Source organism: Chenopodium album, chromosome 4, assembly GCF_948465745.1.
Source record: "Chenopodium album chromosome 4, dcCheAlbu1.1, whole genome shotgun sequence".
NCBI lineage: Eukaryota > Viridiplantae > Streptophyta > Magnoliopsida > Caryophyllales > Amaranthaceae > Chenopodium > Chenopodium album.
This window is the reverse complement of record NC_137837.1, coordinates 64,988,564-65,009,886: the sequence shown is the minus strand read 5'-3', so window position 1 is coordinate 65,009,886 and position 21,323 is coordinate 64,988,564. Positions and strand designations below refer to the sequence as shown.

At 35.1% G+C, this 21,323-nt stretch overlaps 1 non-coding gene across 1 annotated transcript; it reads left to right on the top strand.

Moving 5' to 3' along the window:
* Window positions 1–1,003: 1,003 nt before the first annotated feature.
* On the top strand, window positions 1,004–1,110 carry LOC145629568 (small nucleolar RNA R71). Its single transcript, XR_014111733.1, has one exon. It is a non-coding gene; the product is annotated as a small nucleolar RNA R71 (small nucleolar RNA).
* The last annotated feature ends 20,213 nt before the right edge of the window (window positions 1,111–21,323 follow it).

Below are 21,323 nucleotides of genomic sequence, written 5' to 3'. Positions count from 1 at the left end.
CTTTTGAGCATTCTTCTCTTTGTCTGGAGTAGCCGCCTTCTCCGGAGTTTTGCCCTGCAATGTAGAATTAGACGTGTTAGTATTATCCTCTAGCCCTGCAGGGCTAGCAACTACATTGTTTAGTCTAATGGAATCAAGATTAGCATTATTCAATAAAATAGGTTCATCAACTCTGGGCATAGAGGGCCCTTCATAGTTTGAACCACTCCTTAGAGTAATTGTAAATGCTTGATCCGTAGGCCTAGTCGGCTGTGCCGGCAGGGCTCCCTGTTGGCGTGCTTGTAGAGTAGCGGAGAGTTGCGTAATTTGATTATCTACAATTTTATTATGCGCTAAAATTTGATCAATTGTCGCATCTCTGCTCTCCATGTGCTTTTGCATATTGACCAACATTGCTCTAATTTCCCCCAAAGAAGGGTCGGAAGATGAGGGGAGTTGTTGTGGTTGATTCTTCTGGCTAGCATTTGGGTGATAATACTTATGCTGCTGTTTCTGTGGCACCTGTGGTTCTTGTGATGGTGGATTTTGAACGTTAGTGCTCCGGTAGGAAAGGTATGGATGATTCCGATACCCAGGATTGTAAGTGTTGGAGTATGGGTTATTCTGCCTATAAGCTTGAAAGGCATTAACTTGCTCCACGGAACTCCTGCAATCCTGCTCCCAATGACCTACAATACCACAATTTTCACAGAAAGCCTCATTAGAATTATTATTAATCGCAGAAACATTAGCTACATTAGCAGTGCTCAGATTATCTAATTTTTGACAAATAGAGGTCAGTTGAGCTTGCAAAAAGGATACAGAGTCGACACTATGTTTCCCCTTGTTAGCAAATCCTCTGGGATTCCCATATTGGGAATTGTGTATCGCCATATCTTCAATAACCTGACCTGCATCATCAACATTAAGATTCATAAATCTCCCACTAGCTGTAGAGTCTAAAATTATTCTAGAAGAATTTCCAATGCCGTTATAAAAGGCTTGGATTAACTGCCATTGTGCTAAATTGTGGTGAGGGCATTCTCTTTGTAAGTCCTTGAACCTCTCCCAAGCCTCATATAAAGACTCATCGGCTTCCTGGGCAAAGTTCTGAATCGCACTTCGTAGTACTGCTGTTCTCTCTGCAGGATAATACTTGTTATAAAAATTCAAAACAAGAGTTTCCCAGTCAGTGATACCAAGTGTAGTTCTATTTAAGCCATTAAACCACAGTTTAGCTTTTCCAGTTAAAGAAAAGGGAAAGAGAATCTCCCTGATTTGGTCTTGAGTGACCCCGGCTTGCCTTATGGTGTTGCAATATTGACAATAGTCGGCAATGTGAAGATTCGGGTCTTCACCCTTGGCTCCACTGAATTGCTTCCTCTCTATCATCGTTATAAATTGGGGCTTGATCTCAAATTGAACTCCATCAAGAGCCGGAGTAGGGGTGAGATGTGGAAAATCCGTAAGCTTTGGTTGTGAATAATCACTAAGCTTCTTTGGAGCCGCCATATCTGATTCTGTGTCTGATGATGCCTCTAAATCGCTAGAATCAGTTGGAGGATCGCGGTGATTATTGTTAGTATCACCATAATCCGCCAGAATTTGCTTGTATAAGTTTTTCTGTCTATGGAAGGAACGTTCGATCTCAGGATCGAATGGGATATAACCTGATCTGGAACACCTGGGCATAAACAAAAACTAGAAGCAAATATGAGATTTGTCTCAGAGAACTAACGCTCTCTGAGACAAAAGGGAAATAATCTAGACTACAAAAACAATCAGAAATAAAAATAAAACCGTCTCCCCGGCAACGGCGCCAAATTTTGACAGGGTAAAGTCGTATCCCCTAATCAAAAATAATTACCTAAATCACTAACTAAAGTAGATAGGGAAGTAGGGTCGATCTCCACAGGGAAACAAGTCTTTTTACTCCTAATTAAATATTATAATCTAAATTATTTAAGTAACCAATATTTATGAATGAATAAGAAACTAAACTAAAAAGAGTAGGAATAGGGAGAAAATAATATATAAAAGGATCTAGGGCATAGATTCACCAATAAATAATATTCCGGGGTAAAATAGGGTAATCAATCATTGACATTGCATAAATAACATGATTAACAGGCTCTCGCAATTTATTAATCAACATAGATCTAACAGGCTCTCGCAATTTACTAGATCTAAGTTCTTATTGAAAATAGCCTTTAATATCAAATTAACATCTGCTCGATTCATCAATTTAATATTGCTATACTTTTACAAGCCGCAATTGTAAAACATTAAAACAATCCAATAAGAAATTATCATGCAATACCAACAATCAATAATAGTCAATCATCAATGCATCAATTAACCAGATTGTAAAGGGCTCTTGCTACTTATTACAATCACACAATTAATTTATCGGTATTAAATCTCATCTCTCGAATCTTGACTTAACCATTTATAAATTAATTTGCCTATTGAAACTAGACCTAAACATTAATTCTCATCTCTCGATTCTTGAATCAATATTGTCAAACTCATGCATAAAAGATAGGCCTAATCTAGTCACAGAGCATTAAATCAATCAATAGGAAATTAATCTAGCATTGATAATCAACAACAATAATTTACCCCTTCATATTATTTATTAGATCCCCATAAACCCTAGAAATTGAACTACTCACACATATTAAAAACTAAACTAAACTAAATAATAGAATAAATCATGATGAAAGAAATAAAATAAATAACTAAGATTAAGGGAAGAGAAATCGTTACCAAAATAAAACTTGAATTAATTAAAGAATTAATAACAAAGGTTTAGAGAGAAAGTTTAGAGAGAAAAGTCTAAGTAGAGAGAGAAAGTCTAAGAGAAAAGATTAAGAGAAAAAGAAGAGGTAGAAGAGGGTCCTAATTAATCCGTACAAAAACGAATTTAAACAAAACTAGAAAACAACTCCTAATTAGAAACTAATTGCTCGACAAAAACACTTCTCCAGAAACACGCGCCCGATCGGGCTAGAGGCCGCCCGATCGGGCGCGCCTTTTTGCCAGTGCTCCTTCTAAGTTGCCGCGCCCGATCGAGCTAGCAGCTCACCCGATCGGGCACGCCTTCCCTTGATGGCACTCCCACGCGCATCCGCCCGATCGGGCGATTGCTTGCCCGATCGGGCCCGGTCTTTATCTTCAAGGCTTTGGACTTCGATTGGGCTAGATTTCTCGGCCCAATCCATATTTCCTCTCGGGTCTCGAATACATGGTCCAATTGCCTCGCGATCCAAATAACCGAGCCCTTAATCACCGGCTCGATGGCTCTAACCGGCCTTGGGCTCCATAAGTGGTCGTGTTCTTCCAATGCTCGTAGTCGCTTCATAAAAATCCCGGGAAAATGCTCCAAAGGTGCAATTCCCTGCAAAACTCAACCAAAACTACGAAAACACTAGAAAACACATATTAGTAATAAAAGTGGCCCTAAAGGGTCAAAAACACTACTAATTATGACCAAGGGACGGGGGTAAAACACTATATAAAATAGACATATCAGGCATGGAATACATGAACCGTCCAGCTTCTTTCCAAAAGGGAGGCAACATCTCTAAGAATATTGCCTAGGTCACTAGTGATCCAATTGTAATGGACTAAGTTAAAATGTACCTTTGTGTGGGGTATTTTGTGACATTTTTTTGAAATCCATGTATGATAGTTACCTTGTTCTAGAAAAATAGTTTTGGTAGAACTTATTTACTGGTCCATAATAAGGCTAACTAAATTGACTAAGCATTTTTTGTTTCAGTAAGTACACTTATGATGAGAGTTATCATATTGCTCCTACGTTCATAGTGCGTAAAACATTATAGCTATTTATTAATGGAAATATCTGAGTTTTTATATGTGCAAGTCTTTGTATTAATTTAATTAGCTTTCCTCCAAAAAGTGGCTCTAAATGTTACTTAATTCAATGTATAGTTGATAATTACACCAACTTCCTAATAAGTCTATTGTAGTCTTTCATTATTGATTCAACAGATTTCATTATACAAAAATTGAATCATTAATCAACTAACACTCCCATTATGAAACACCCTTCCCCCTTTAAATCACTGAATAATTAGCCATAACAACAGATTTCTATCAAAAAGACAAAATCTGATGACACACACACACACAAGCTCTGAAATATAATCACACACACACAAGTTTTGATGTTCAGAGCTGCAATTCAGAACAGCAATACCAGAATACAAGCTCTGAAATATAATCACACATATCTTTGCCAAGAACTAATAAGTCTATAGTTGATAATTGGCTGGCAAAAGCACAGCAAGCAGGGGAGCAAGCAGGGGAGTATCACACACACACAAGCTCTAGTATTGCTGCTAAAATATAATCACACACACACAAGTTTTGATGTTCAGAGCTGCAATTCAGAACAGCAATACCAGAATACAAGCTCTGAAATATAATCACACACATCTTTGCCAAGAACTAATAAGTCTATAGTTGATAATTCAAATAAAAGCACAGCAAGCAGGGGAGCAAGCAGGGGAGTATCACACACACACAAGCTCTAGTATTGCTGCTAAAATATAATCACACACACACAAGTTTTGATGTTCAGAGCTGCAATTCAGAACAGCAATACCAGAATACAAGCTCTGAAATATAATCACACACATCTTTGCCAAGAACTAATAAGTCTATAGTTGATAATTCAAATAAAAGCACAGCAAGCAGGGGAGTATCACACACACACAAGCTCTAGTATTGCTGCTAAAATAAAAGAACTCAAATTGCTTAGGCAGGGGAGTAGGACAGCAAGCAGCAGGGCACATACACACACACACACACACACACACACACAAGCTAGCTGATTTCAGTCATAAAGAGAAATGTGACTTTGTTACCTGATGTTATGCCTTTCCTAAGAATTCAGATGCTTTGTTTAGAAGACCCGGAGATGCATTTCTTATTCAACAAACCACACTAGAAATCTACAAAATATGACTCCAAGGCAATAGGCACACGTTTTTCAAGTAATTAAAAGATAGTGTCACATGAAACATCCAATTAGGGAAATCTAATAAACCCAACACAATTGAAATAAGTATATGACATACACGTACTAATCAAGCCACAATCTTTAAAAATGTATTCTAGTTTGAGCTAATGTCTAAGGTAGAGTGTACCTTCTTTTGCCGCAAAAGTAATTGTGCGTTTTAAGCTACTGAACAAGGCTGAAAACAGAAAAGGTAGTGTTAGTAAGCTTTAACATAAGATTTTGCTTGGGTGGATAAAAAGAAACAACAAGATCTGTCTAATTTTAGCAGTCTGGTGAGCATTTGAGCAATTGAATAAAGAATCAAAACTATGACCAATCAATCTGGAAAACTAAAACAACAAGATCAGAAGGTCTAAGACAAATGGATACATGTAGATTAAGATTGGAGAGATAAACTTTACAATCACAAAAAAAATGCTGCAATCTAGAGATGATAACAATTTTTTTTTTTTTTTTTGGGTGAAAAGACTATATACAGAGAATTCACAAATTGGCTTCGATCTTCTTTAGCTATGCCATGAATTTTCACACCTTGAGCTCTTTTAAGTGTCGAGATGAAGTGGACTTGCTAACCTGATCTAATTTTTTGGGTGAAAAAACAAATTATGCTGCCAATATTCCCAAGTTCATATTGTTCTATTAATGCACTGCAGCTTTAATGTGTAATGGCTAATTTATTTAGCTCTGACCAGAAAAATCAAAGCCTACAAATTTCATATCAAAAACCATAAAATTCAAAGCCTATAAAATTCATATAAAAAACCCATAAAATTCCAAACTAAAACCCTAAAAAACGACATAAAAATCATAACAAAAACCAAAAAAACTACTTACAAAAAAAAAAAAAAAACATGCAAACCATGGATATGAAATCAGAAATCACGAAAAAAAAAACAACATAAAAAGAAATTAAATTATCTAATTAAGGGCAAAAAATTACCTCGCAATAAGAGATCGATTCTTGTTCTACCCCAACTCAAAATCAAAGACATGCAAAGAAGAATTCCCAATATTAACGAAATTTAGAGAATTGTGAGATATTAGGGTACCAAAAATTATAGATATATACCTAGCAACAATATTGTATAGCAAATTGTAAGTTGATACCTGAAATTATTGACAGTGACGAGCAAAAAACCCCCAAATTCCTTGAAGATTAGCAAACAAAATTGCGAAATTTGTCGCCGATGAAGGAGTCGTGGGTTGTTTAGAGGAGATGAGCAGCGCAATAGAGCAGAATATAGAGTGGTGGGCGGTTTAATTGGGAAATTTGGGGAACCTAGCCGCTAATATTTTCATAAAATAAAAAGTTTCAAAATTGCGAATACTCACGTGCATAGCATGTGAGTTTCCCGACGCTTTTATGTGTCGATAAAATTTTTGACTCCATAAAGCGTCGAGAGAAGGCGGTACCAAAATCCGTACCCTGACGCCATATCAAAGGCGTCGCAGCAAAAGCGTCCAAAAAGTACGCTTTTTGTAGTAGTGTGAAAAGCTTTAATTTACAAAAGATTTGAGCGGATTTGGAAACGACCAAGTTCAAAATTCGAAGCAAAACCGAGCAACGAACGGCAGCAGCGAGGGCAAAATAGGGAAGACCCGACTCCAGTGCTAGACGACAAGGCTGTCGCCTGGCGACAGAAGAAAAGCGAGGCGCCAGATAGTTCCAGCAAGAGCTAGTATGGTGACACAATGTGTGGCCCTCATATTAGATTATGCGGACCTCATACAACAATTTTGGGTTCCTTGGTACGCCAGGTAGCCCCTATAAGCAATCCGACATGATTAAATAATTGGCTCGATTACAATCACATAAAGTGATCGACCTAATAAAAGATCGTCTCACTTAGCTTAAAGCGCCTAAACTTTGGCTCATAGCAAAGGCACCGACATAATGGTTCACAAACAGTAAAAGCACCGACATAATGGTTCACAAAGAATTCCTAGGATGGAAGATTTTCACAAATCAATTTGAATCCTTTAAGAATAGCAGATATGGTTCTTGAAAAAGATTATTCAAAGATGGAAGGGTTGATTCAAAGATTTAAGATGATGAAACTTTCAACAGGGGGACTTTAAGATTTTCAAAAAAAAGTCCCCCGCTTGGATTTGAGAAGGACGGTTCAAGATGAAGCGGTCTTCGACAGCATTCACTAAGATTGTGGAGGTTGTCACCAAGATTTGAGAAGATAGCACGAGATGGGCGCTCGTCGATGGCATTCGCTAAGATTGTGGAGGTTGTCACCAATATTTGAGAAGATAGCACGAGATGGGCAGTCTTCGACGGCATTCGCTAAGATTGTGGAGGTTGTCACCAAGATTTGAGAAGATAGCACGAGATTGGCGGTCTTCAAACGGCATTCGCTAAGATTGTGGAGGTTGTCACCGAGATTTGAGAAGAACGGTTCGTGATGAGGCGGTCTTCGACGACTTTTGCTATGATTGGGAAGGTTGTCACTATGATTCAAGGAAAAGGCTCGAGATGTAGCAGCATTGATTGACAGCGTTCCCTAGCTTGTGGAGGGTTGTCACAAACAATTGGAGGTGATTTCAAGAGAAGTTATCTTCGATGGCATTCCCTAGCTTGTGGAAGGTCGTCACAACAACAAACACAACAAATCGGTTACCCTAAGAGACGTGTGCTCGACGGTGCAAGATACGCGTTTCTTAACTCTCTTATCTGTTTTAACTAACGCTAGTTTGCAGGTATCGGTGTTATAAGAATGATTTAGGATCGCAGAACGTTCTGAATCATTCTCCGTCCCTATCGATACTTTGACTTTTGTTTTCGAAACTTGTGTTTCTCCAAACTTAGTCAAAGTGAGGGCTTCTGTAAACACCCATTTGTGTCTCCCCAAAACCAAACCCAGTGATGAGTACCTTTCACGTCGAATCATAATCGAATGAAGTGAAAGTGTGGAAAGTCTAGTGTTGCGGTTAGTTTTCATTTCTTTTCTTTCTCTCTATTTTTGAAAACTTATTTTAAGGAAACAGCCAATCCAGTTTAGTTTGGTCCATGGAAAGGGTCCAATAAGAGTGTAGTTGGGTCGAGTTCGAAAAGAGCTTTCCAACGATTTATTATAAGCCCAATTCTGATGAATAATGAGGAAGTTATGGCCAAATTACTAAACTGGGCCCGGTTTGATATTTATGTGCGGCCCAATGATCAAGAGGAGGGCCTATTATTGATTTATCATTCCTAATACGATTAGGATTATTATAGTGTTCTAGAATCTTCTAGAAGGTTCTTTTGAATCCTAATTTAATTAGCATTGATAAATTGACTTTAATGACTTTTAAGAGTTTTAATTAGAATAAAAGAAGTGATTTTAACGAAAATACAGTTTTTCCCTCTCGTACGCTTAAATTTTATCAAAATAAGAAAACACGTGGAAAACTATTTGCAGCGCCATACGACATGTCTGTCGTCTAGCGACAGACCTGGCGTCTGGCGACACGTGCTGCTAGGGCTGTACACCGGTCCAAAACCGAACCGGACCTGGACCGGACCTGTTGGGACCGGGACCTGAATCAGGATATTTTTAGGACCGGAGACCGGACCTGATTTGACAGGTCCGGTGTCGGGTCAGACCTGAACAATCAGGTCCGGTCCCGGTTTTGGACCAGATAGACCTGAATCACCTTATAGATTTAAAATGTTAAAAAAAATAAAAAAATCAAAATTCACAAATTGAATAAATATCAAAGTATATTTCTATTATATAATACTTGTATATATTACTACAGTAACTACAATCAAAATACATTAAAATTTGAACCTAAATTAAGAAATTGAAATTTAATTAAGAATCTAATTTGAAACTTACAGTAAGAAGACTAAAAAGCCTAAACTTTAATTCTAATTAAAATGAACAAATAAAAAAAAAATAAAAAATGAAGAATCTAGAATTGGAATTAGTTATGGGGAGTTGGGGACTGATGGTGGCTCCGCTTCTCATAATGGACCCTTAGACAGTTGGACAGTCACTTGCTGGAGTGGTGACCGACTGCCGCAGTGGGTTGTGTCCTTGGTGGCCGAGTGTAAAGCGGTGGGGCTGGGTCGCGTGTTGGACTGGTGGGTCGACGGTGCATCAGTGACGGGTCTAGTGCTTGACGTCGCAGTGGGTTGACGGTGGAACAGCCCGGCAGCAACAACCTTACCAGTTTGTGTGGGTGGAGAGAGATTATGGAGAATGATTGAGAATTAAGAGAGTAAGAAAGGAGGAAGGAAATGAAACATTAGAAGTGACGGCTATGAGTGTTGTATTTAGGGTTTAGTAGGATATTAAGGGAATGCTGAACTTTTTTTAAAACTACAGCTCAAAACCGGTCTTCAGGTCCGGACCTGAAACCCCCGGTTTTATTCCGAACCGGACCTGAAAACCGGAATCCATGTTTTCTACAGACCGGGACCGGACCTGAATTTACCGGTCCGGTTTCGGTCCGGTCCGAACAGGTCCGGATCAGGTCGGGTTTCAGGTCCGGTCTAACTTATGTACACCCCTACGTGCAGCATCTGGCGACAGGCGCGTGTTTGGCGCTATAGTCGTGTTTTATTCTTTTCGAAACTCTGATTCGTTTTTTATCATATCTGGCTGATTTTCTCTATAAATAGCCTCCTAAAACCTCTGTTTTTAATCACCAACTCTCATCGAAAATTTCTTGATATCTTCTCCCTCTCTATTCTAAACTAGTCTTTTCTTATACAAAATTCTGCATTCACAAGATCTAGACACACTTAGCAAAGTTCGAAGTTACCTTCGTCCTAGACGTGAAAGGTTTTAATTTCTGAGGGTTTAGTCCCAAATCTCTCTTTCAATTATTTAATTTAATTGTTTGATTTTATATTTTTCTTGAAGTTACTAACGTGTGTATTTTGTTATTAGAAAGAGATACGAGGCATCCAAGTAAGTGCTTTAATTATTTGCATTGATATTATGATATAGAAATCATGTCTAGGTTGTTATTATGATTCCTAGTGTCATGTTAGGGTGCTTTGATCTTCCTAGTATCATGCTTAGGGAAAAGGTTGTAATATTAAATATGCTTATAATGATTCCTGCGATGCTTCCTATTCTCCTTCTTAATATTCATGTTAGTATCATGTTAGGGCTAAATATTTGATCTTTGATGTTTAGTGACATGCTAGGGTTTGATATTAATCTTGTTAGTATCATGCCTAGGATCTTGCTATTATTATGCTTTAGCGTTGACATGATTATTCTAATTATGATTATAATTGTTATAATTTATGATGATTATTATGTTGCTTGATATTTATTGTTATTGCTTGATCGCACCTTTTATGCATGTTTAAAGGGAATTGGTACTTGTAATCACGCTTAATAAGATAATTAATAATCTTGTTTAGGGTTAATATGATTATAATTCAAGTGATCGCCAATAATAGTTTTATTTTTGCATTAATACTCAACCAACATAGATAAACAGGTTTAGGGTTAACCTAATGATTGCATGTTAGTCAGAAAGCGCACGTGAATATGAGAAGAATAAAGTAGAGGCCTATTATTAGGGCAGGTTCAATCTCTTTTAGGTTGGATTTGTACCTTCATCCTCGAACTTCCAGTCATGGTTCTAGACCTATTGGAGTTAACGATCTCCTGGATCGTTAAGGGGTGTAACCTTCACCCTGTGAACGGTTTACAAGTTCCTAAAACTTGTTGGTGACTCTTTTGCTCTTTTTTCCTTCCCTTTGGATGCCACTATGCTTAAGTGTATGATCACAGTGGGGTTCAAGTTTGGGGTAATGCTTGAAATATTCCCTACAGGTTTGCACGGGGTAAATGGAATGGAATGAACAAAGGGAAAGAAAGAGTATGGAACGAAAAACCCTCATAATTACTGTGTCGTTTGGGAACTAAGCTACCACAACACAAACACCTATTTACTTCACTTTTCTACCTTCTCTAGCCACCCCACCACACGTCGCCTCTCCTCTCCTCTCCCTCGAAAACATCTCCTACCCCCAAAACCCTTAAAATCCCTCCTCCACCCCGTAAAACCATCGGTCGCCACTCCCCCACCCTTGAAAACCTAGTGGAGGGGCGTCGATGGTTTTATAGGGAAAGGGAGGGTTTTATTAGTTTTTCGGGGGTGGGGGTATGTTTTGGGGGAAAAGGGAGCTTTTTAGGGGGAGGTGAGGGTGGAAAGGGGTGGTAGAGGTACGACGAGGGTGGATGGGTGGTGCGGGTACGTAGGGTAGGATAATGGTGTTGGTGTGGGTATGAGGGAGTAGCGGTGGCTAAGGAATATGATTAGAAAAACCTCGGGGTGGGGAATCAAGTTGGAAGACTTTGGGGGAAAGGGAGGGTAAAGGGAATGGAAATAAATGCTTAACAAACAAAAACAAAGGGAATAAGGGCAGTTCAGGATGCTCTACAAGAGAGTTACAACACCAAGACTGACCCTCCGGATGCACTGTACCTAAAATAGAATGGAAGTTCAGGATGTTCGGAGTTCAACCTTCGACGCTCAAGTTAGTACCGGAATGAGAAGTAGGTAAAAAGTAGTTTTCTCGATTTTTGAAATGAGTGCAATGAATGTTGTAATAAGTGGTGAATAGTGAATATCTTTCCTCCCACTGTCATAAATGTACAATATTTATAGAAGTTGAGAGTGCGTATCCATTAGGTCATTTAAACCTAGGTAAATGGGCAGAACAGTTTTTACGGTTCCTCCAGATTTGGGCCTGAAAGCTGTTGTTTTCTCCAATGATGATGGATACCACGTGTCATGCCCTAGTTGGCTCATTTTGAACACTAGCCTAAGAGACACGTGTCATTATTTTATTAGGTCACGTGTCTAGGGTACATTTACCGTAAATACCTTACCCTTTGATAAATACCCCCAACCAAATGGTCCATAAGTATTTTCAATAATATGAGAACTAATTATTTGCTAATTTGACAAATGTGCCAAACAATTTGCCCATTTGTGAAATGTGTGTTCGGTGCACTGTCCACAATGGAATGTAATCAAAATTTATCCCCTAGATTATTTTTCTTTTTGAATAAAGATTGATTCATAAATATAAAGTCATACGATATCTACAAAGAGATATAAATCTAATATAACATGACAATTGAATCAAATAAAAACATCCTTTCAGCAGAGCTACGAGCATTGTTGCAAATCGTACATTATTCACACCCTCTTTCATATCGTTGTGATTTGCAGCCTTCTTCGACGGGGTATTCATTGATATGTTGTAGTCCTGAAGAAATTTTCGTCTTATTCATCTGATTATATTCGAATATTATTCTCTTTTCAATTCTGCACAAATCTTTATTCATGAAACAACTTGTACCATACTAAACACTAAAACCAATAAAAAAAAAATTGAAACAAAGCACCAGTGGAGGACCTAGAAATTTGACAATGGGGGGACAATTTCGATAATTCAACTAACATCAACCTGTTTTTAAAAAACGAGTACAAAATATAAATAATTCGGGTACATACTTGTTTAATACTAAAAAGTTACAATCCCAAAATCTATTGAATAATACAATTTGGTTACATACTACTAAAATATTCTCCGAGTCTTCATTTTTTGAAATCGATCAATGATATCTTCATCGGGGACTTGCAAAAACACTTCTTTCTCAATGTAAGTAACCAAACAATCATTCATAAGTTGATCACCCATACTATTTCTCAATTTACTTTTGATGTATGTCATTGCCGAAAAGACTCTTTCAACACTTGTCGTAGCAACGGGAAGAATCAACATTAACTATTCAATAATTATTTTTTTAACATATCCTAATTCATTTAAAAATTAAGCTTCAATATTCAATAATTATTTTTTTAACAATAAGCATCCAAAATCTAGAAAACCAAATCATAAACTAATTCAATACACAAAATTACAAACTAATTTACATCTTAATTAAATTCACAAACTACTTGTCTACTTTCAAAGTTTCAATTTTACATTCACCATATTCACCAAATAATTCACAAAATCACAAATTCAATTCACAACTAAGAACAAATAAACTAAATCACAAATTAATTCAAAAACATGATTACATAAATACAATTACTCAATACTCATAAACTTAATTTTTTTAATAATCAAAGATTAAAATTAAGAAATAAAGATAAAAAAAATAAAAATAAAAATAAAAAAAACTGACCTGTGGCTGTGACGATGTGTGGGCTGCCGGAGCGGCAGGGCTGGCCTGTAGTGGCGGCGTCCGGCGGGCCTCGATGGACGGTGGTGCGGTGCAGCGGTGGTCTTGGTGAAATGGTGGGCAAGATCTAGTTTCTCTCTCTAACTCTCTTAGGTTTTTTAATTTTCAAAGTTTTCTCTTTCCTCCCTTTTTTCTTTCCTTTTTTCTTACCCACGTGATTATGCCTTTCTGTTTTCTTTTTTTTTTTTAATTCTCTGGGTTTTTTTTTTAAAGTGGGGGGACAATGGTCCCCACTTGTCCTCACGTGGGTCCGCCCCTGCAAAGCACACCATAGGGGCACTTACTATACTCAAATCCACTATAGGGATACTTACAACCTTCAAATAGTGTAGTTTTTTTTAAAAGAACAAATAGTGTAATTTTATTGAATTCAATAACAAAAGCAGAGTGAAGTACAAAAGTAGGGACTATCTTTTTCCATTTTTCACCTTTTGGGACCTCAATTTTTTATTTTTATTTTTTTACCTTTTGGGACCTCAAAGACATTTCCCGGCCAAAAGTTAATCAAAGGTGAGTTAAAAACTGAGCCCCTTGGTTAACATGTGGGACCCTTCAAAAAAAAAAATAACCTGGGAAACGGAAAAATTAGTCCCCTAAAAAATAATAGTCCCTATTAATATTAAAATTATTATTATTCTTTAATTTTTTTTTCCTTTAAAGAGATTATATACATAAAATAAATATAAAAAAAAAAACACTAATCTTACACTAATATATTAAAAGGCATTCCTAAAAACGTATATGTGTCACGTAGACTCTTTATTATGCCACGTCATATACTCAATTCCTCAATATGCCATGTCACCAACTTCATTCCTCAATACGTCATGTCACCCATGCAACCAACAATAACACTATATGATGCCTCAACTAAATTAAAAAAAAATATATGTGGTTGAAGAGGTTTGAACACTCAACCTCTAAAAAGAAAAGCCATTGATTAACCATCTAACCAATTGTCACTTATCTTATAAACTTGTACACAAATTTATGTTATTTTACAAAAGTATTGAAAACACTTCAAACTATTAAATGTCTCTCACAAAATTAGTGGTTGCATAACTAAAAAAAAAGTAGCAACTCGGGGCAATGCCCGAGCTATACACTAGTGGAACAATTAATTGAATGGAAATATTAATTGCTAAACATATACTAAATTACTAACGAATCATTCTGAAAACTTATATGATACAAATTGTCAAAAAAAAAAAAAAAAAAAAATCATTCCTAAACATATTATGATACTAACAATAACAGCCCAAAGATATTATTACATATTTTTTTGTCATAGATGTATGGAAAAGAGCCAAATTTATATATTTGTATACAAATAAATAAATAAATAAAATCCAAGACTTTTTTGACGTTAGTACACTGTATATATTTTGATACTACGTATAAAAATATTATTATGAATGAACACTTAATACAATATTCTCTGTCTCACGTTAAAAATTAAGACATTTATACAATTGACAAGGAAAAAAAAATCTAGATTGTTTTCTTAACAAACTTTGTATACTCTGCATTTTTTCTTGAAAAATATTAGGTGTAATACCTCGAATTTTTATACGTATTTTAATTAAAATAAGTATTTTGAGAAGTATTTAATTAAATTAAATTGTTTTATTTAAAGTCTTTTAATTATTTATTTTAAATAAGTTTTGACATATTTATAAAAGGAAAGTTTATTTATTTAATTAATTTAATTAAGTTGGGGTTTAATTTAAGGAAAGTTTTATTTTAGTAAAATTTTATTAGGGATGTGTAGGGAATAATTTCAAGCGTTAATCCCCTAGCTTGAACCCCACTGTGATCATACACTAAAGTACGGTGGCGTCCAAAAGGGAAGAAGATAGAGTAAAAGAGTCGCCAACAAGTTTTAGGAACTTGTAAACCGTTCACAGGGTGAAAGTTACACCCCTTAACGATCCAAGAGATCGTCAACTCCATAAGGTCTTGAACCAAATAAGGGTTCGAGGATAATGGTACAAATCCAACCTAAAAGAGATTGAACCTGCCCTAATAATAGGCCTCTACTTTATTCTGATCATATTCATGTGCGCTTTCTGACTAACATACAATCAATAGGATTAACCCTAAACATGTTTAATCTATGTTAGTTGAAGATTAATGCACAAATAAAACTATTATTGGCGATCACTTGAAATTATAATCAAATTAACCCTAAACAAGATTATTAATTATCTTATTAAGCGTGATTACAAGTACAAATTCCCTTTAAGCATGCATAAAAGGCGTGATCAAGCAATAACAATAAATATATCAAGCAACATAATAAATAATCATCACAATTAAAAATAACCATAATCATAATCATAATCATAATAATTAAAATTATAATAATCATAATAACAAGTATAATAATCATCATAACAATAATTATGATCATCAAAACAATAATCATAATAATAATCATCATAATAATAATTATAATAATCATAATCATAATAATCATGTTAAAGCATAATAATAGCAAGATCCTAGGCATGATACTAACAACATTAATAACAAACCCTAGCATGTCACTAAACATATAAAAATCAAAGCTTTAACCCTAAAATGATACTAACAATGATAAATATTAGGAAGAACATAGGAAGCATCATAACAATCATACTTGATATTAAATTTACCCTAGACATGATACTAGGAATCAAAATAACAATCTAAGCATGATCTCTACATCATAACATCAATAAAAACCATTAAAGTACTTACTTTGATCCCTCATATCTCTTTCTAATAACAAAATACACACGTTAGTAACTTCAAGGAAAATAATAAACAAAACAATTAAATTAAATAATTGAAAGAGAGATTTGGGACCAAACCCTCAGAAATTAAACCTTTCACGTCTAGGGCGAAGGCAACTTTGAATATGGCTAGGTGTATCTAAGTCTTGCGAATGCGGAATTTTGTATGTAAAAGGCTAGTTTAGAAAAAGAGAAAGAGAGAGAGTAATCAAGAGAATCTTGATGAGAGTTGGTGAATGATTATTGAAAAACTGGTTGTAGGTGAAAATTGATGAAAACTGGTTGTAGGTGAATCAAAACGGAGTTTTTAATACGTTATTTGTAGAGAAAATCAGCCAAAAAGATAAAATTATCAAAACAGAGTCTGGCGCACAGAAAACAGAACCAACGCCAACGCTGGCTGTTGGCGCCAGGCGCCAAGCGTAGCGTCAAGCGCTACAGCTGGCGTTTGGCGCTGATTTCAGAAATTCACGCGTTTTCTTAAAATCAGATAAAAATTGTCGTACAGGAGGATAAAATCGTATTTCCTTCAAAAATGCTCTTTGATTTTAATTAAAACTCTGAAAAGTCAACAAAAGTCAATTTATCAATGTTAATTGAATTAGAAATGAAAAGAACCTTATAGAAGAATCTAGAAGACTAAAACCATTCCTAATTGCATTAGGAATGATAAATCCATATTAGGCCCTCCCCTAGATCATTGGGCCGCATATAAAGCTCAAACCGGGCCCAGTTTAGTAAATTGGCCATAACATCCTCAATATTCATAGGAATTGGGCTTATAATATATCGTTGGAAAGCTCTTGTCAAGCCCCATCCAACTACACTACTATTGGACTCATATCATGGACCAACCAAACTGGATTGACTGTTTTCTTAAAATAAGTTTTCAAAAACAGAGAGAAGAGAAAAGAATTAAAATTATCTGCAACACTAGACTTTCCACACTTTCGCTTCATTCGATTACGATTCGACGCGAAAGGTACTCATCACCGGGTTTGGTTTTGGGGAGACACAAATGGGTGTCTACAGGATGGGATTAGGAAAATTAAAAGAGGAAAGTTAGAGAAAAATTTCTAGAGAAGGGGTATAAATATTCCACACATGAGGCAAATCAAACTTTGCCCAGAGTGGAGAAAACCCAAGGTAAACTTCTCTCTCCTTTCTCCTTATTTTTCTTTCCTTTTCTTTTTCTTTCTCTTTTTCCCCTTCCCCTTTTTCTTCCTTTCGACTCCCCTTCACCACCATCAGTCGACCACCAGTAGCGGTGGCCACCAGTCGCCAGCAGCCGACCGAGCCAGCCGCCGGCAGTATTACCGCTACGTGATTACTCTCTAATATTAACAATAATAATCCAACTTTAGGGAGTAACATGGGAGTATTACCGCCACGTGATTACGCAAGGCTTAACAGAGTTTTGCAGCGGAAAATAGTACTTAACTTTTATTAATAATAATAGTAATTATGATTTGTTAAAACTATTACTATTTTTTAAAACTTGTCAAAAGAACAAATTTCTGAAATAACCAAATTTCCAAAGTTAATTCCGGATAGGGTGGATCAATCCATATTTTCATAAATCATTTTTCCATCTAAGTGTGCACACATCCCAAGCTAGTAACTCCTTTATATAGTGCTATCAAGGGGAAAGACTAGGTCATACAAAGTCCATAGTCTTCAACTTACTCTGCACAGTGGGAGTTAAAAATCCAAAGATCCAAGGAATAAATTCTGTTAAATAACTTTCCAATATCCCATACTCGGGATAATATAAATAATAAAACTTTCTTTTTAAACATCTTTAATATCAGTACAAGTTTGTAATCAACCATATAAAATATTTCAACATTTGAGATCAAACAATTAAAACAAGTTTAACCGAAATATATTTCGCAATCATTTAAACATGGTTTGAAATCACTTAACATGTAAATCACGTTGCATATATATATAAGTCACTTTATAAAAGATCTAGCCACGTGTACGTACCTTGATCTTTGAACACAATTACGGAGCTCCTAATTTCAAACCCGAAATTCCTCCTATAACAAACCAATAATTCTAATAAAATACTTTCCAACTCATAGACACGAGGACATAGAATACCGACTTTAACTAGTTGTGCATGAACAATTTATTATCATAACCCTTTTATAAAATGAACACTTCTATTTATGAAATAATCTTTAATGATCCATAATAGTAATAGTAATAGTATATGTGAGTAGTAGTAGTCTAGAAGGTATAGTAGTATGTAAATAGGAGTAGTAGTCATACTTATAATAATAATAATAATAATAATAATAATAATAATAATAGGAAGTAGTAGTAGTACGTAGAACATAGGAGGAGTAGTTGTAGTAGTAGCTGAGAGTAGTAGTAGTATTAGTGTAGTTGAGAGTAGTAGTAGTAGTACTTAGTAGTAGTACTAAAATGAGAAATATATGGCTTACTTACGGTGAGCAACGCAAGGAAGGAGGTGGCGACAAGGTGGTGGCCTATTGGCGGTAGTAGGGTGGCGGCGAGGAGGTGCTCGTGAGGAGCTCAAGACTACGAAATGAAAGCTTAAAAGGAAGTAAATGTGGAGGAAAAAGGAGAAAGAAGAAGGAAAGTAAGAAGATGAAGTAGGAGATGGTGAAGTAGTGCCATGGTCTCATGGCTATTTATATCAAAAGCTTTGGTATTATTTCAACCTTCACCATTAATGGAGGAAGCAAGTGGGCAATTGGGTGGGTTCCCCCCCCCCCCCTTGCCGACATGCTCAAATTTTTATTATTTTTATTTATTTTTTTTTATTATTATTTTTTTTAATATATATATATATATATATATATATATATATATATATATATATATATATATATATATATATATATATATATATATATATATATATATATATATATATATATATATGTTACACACACACACATATGTATAGAAGTAGAATGCTAGGTAAATTGATGTACTATTTTTGGGAAGTACTAATGTACTTTACATATGAATTGGACTCGTGTATAAATAGCGAATTTGGTACTTTGCCGTCTAAATCGGGTACAAGGTATTAACGGTTGAAAATTTGATCTTTGACTTGACTCATATAATTAAAATCTTTATAAAATATAATTATAAAATTATCTTCATAAAATCATATTGATATTTTTGTATAATAATAAAATATTTCGGAAAAATCCATAATTAATAATAAGTAAGTTGCTTAAAAAAATACGGGGTATTACAGAGGTTGAGTGGGAAACTCGTTTGATGCATAGTCAGCATTAAATGAATTATGTAGTGTCTAGTGAGATTTTATTGGTTGTTGTATGCTTGAAAAGCAGGTGCATGAAGGTAAGTTGTGTGTTGATAGGAAATTATATGTTAGTGTGTTAATTACACTTATGTACTCAGCTTTGCTAATTGTGTGTTTTGTGTGTTTGTTGGCCTAGTCTTTATCTTGGCCCTATGATGATCCATTTTTAATGGAGAGTAGTGCAAACAAATAGAGAGAAACTTTTCAGGTGATGAAGCAGTTTCATGAATGGGCATGAGTGAAGAGCGAATCATGTTAGTTTCTATACGTATATGATGTGTTTATTGATTTATTTATTTATGACCTTACTATTATGCGTGACTAACGAAAGGTTTTGAATTCGGTTTTGTTTTTAATAAAGGCCTACAATGGTTTCAAGTTGTAGGTTGATTTTATTTTACTTCGTTTGACTTTGGTTTGAATTTACTTTCGTTGATTGACTTTTTAAGTAGACTTGTTTTGAATGGTTTTGGAATTAGTCTTCCGCTGTGTGTCTTTGATAGTTGCCTTAACCGTTTTCCTATTTAATGTCTTAGATATTCCTATTTAAAGAAAGGAATTTCTAGGGTGTTACATTAGTTTCTGTTCACTTCACCTTAAAAAAATAATATTAAGTAAAAATAATCTCATTTTAGTAAAAATAAGTTCATTTCAGTAAAATTAATTTTAGTTCAGTAAAAATAAGTTCAGTTTAGTAAAATTCAATTTTCTTAAAGAAGAATATAATAGAAAATCAGTAAAAATAATTTCAGTTCAGCAAAAATAATTTCAGTTTAGTAAATTTAATTTCAGTTCAATAAAAATAATTTAAGTTCAGCAAATATTTTTTGTTTCAGTAAAAATAATTTCAGCTAAGCAAAAATAAGGTGAAGTAAATGGGGCCTTAGTCGAAAATGTTATTGCAAATCCAGTTCCGTCAATATTAAAATACTTTGAGAGAAAGAGTCCATACAAAAACGTTCGAAACAAACACTGTATGGTGAGCCTTTTGCTATCTCTATACAACAAAAAATTCGGGGATATTGTCAAATATAATAAAAAAAAAAAATCAGGAATCACCCATACCAAGCATGATTCAAAATTTCCATCATAGTCTTTGTATCACATTCGGCTAATACATTTTCATGTCAAATCCGCCGGTATTTTAAAAATGAAATTTAATAATTGTTGTACTATATGATTAGTTTACAATATAGAGAATTAAGAAAAACAATGAAAAAGTGAAATAGGAAATAACATCATTTAGGGTATGTTCACATTTACTTAATTTCAGTTCAGTTCAGCTCCAATTAGTTAAGTTCATTTCAGTTCAGCTCCAATTAGTTAAGTTCAGTTCAGTTCAGCTCCAATCAGTTCAGTTCAGCTCCTAATTTCCCTCTCTTATAAAATATTCATTTCAACTCCAATCAGTTCAGTTTAGCTCCTAATTTCCCTCTCTCATAAAATGTTCATTTCATCTCAGTTCAGCTCCAATCAGTTCATTTCACTTCAGTTCAACTCAGTTCAGTAAATGTGAACATGCCCTTATTGTCTTATTATCTCATAAAAATGGTTTGGAAGATCATTGATTGCTAATTATGTATTGTGTATTCGGAAGAAAAAATATTGGAGGACCTTTCTTTTTTTGGTTGGATATGCATGTAATAAATTAGGGACTATATTTTTTGTGGACTGTATTTTTTCGTCAATTAATTAGCTAAGGGACTAAGTTTTATTCCGGTTGGTTTGCATCGGGTTAAGTCAGCGGTTTCCTAACTATAGGTTTCAAAAGGTGAAAAAAACATAAAGGTCCCAAAAGTTAAAAATTTAAAAAGATAATCCTTACTTTTGTACTTAACTCACAAAAGCATAAAGAAACTAAAGGGAAAGGGTAGGAAACAACCAATTTGGTTATTTTCGGCCTATGAAACACTTATTTTGAAGAACCCTAGAGAGAGAAAAAAGAGAGGAGACGACTCTAATTTCACCCCTAGCTTATACCATAGAAA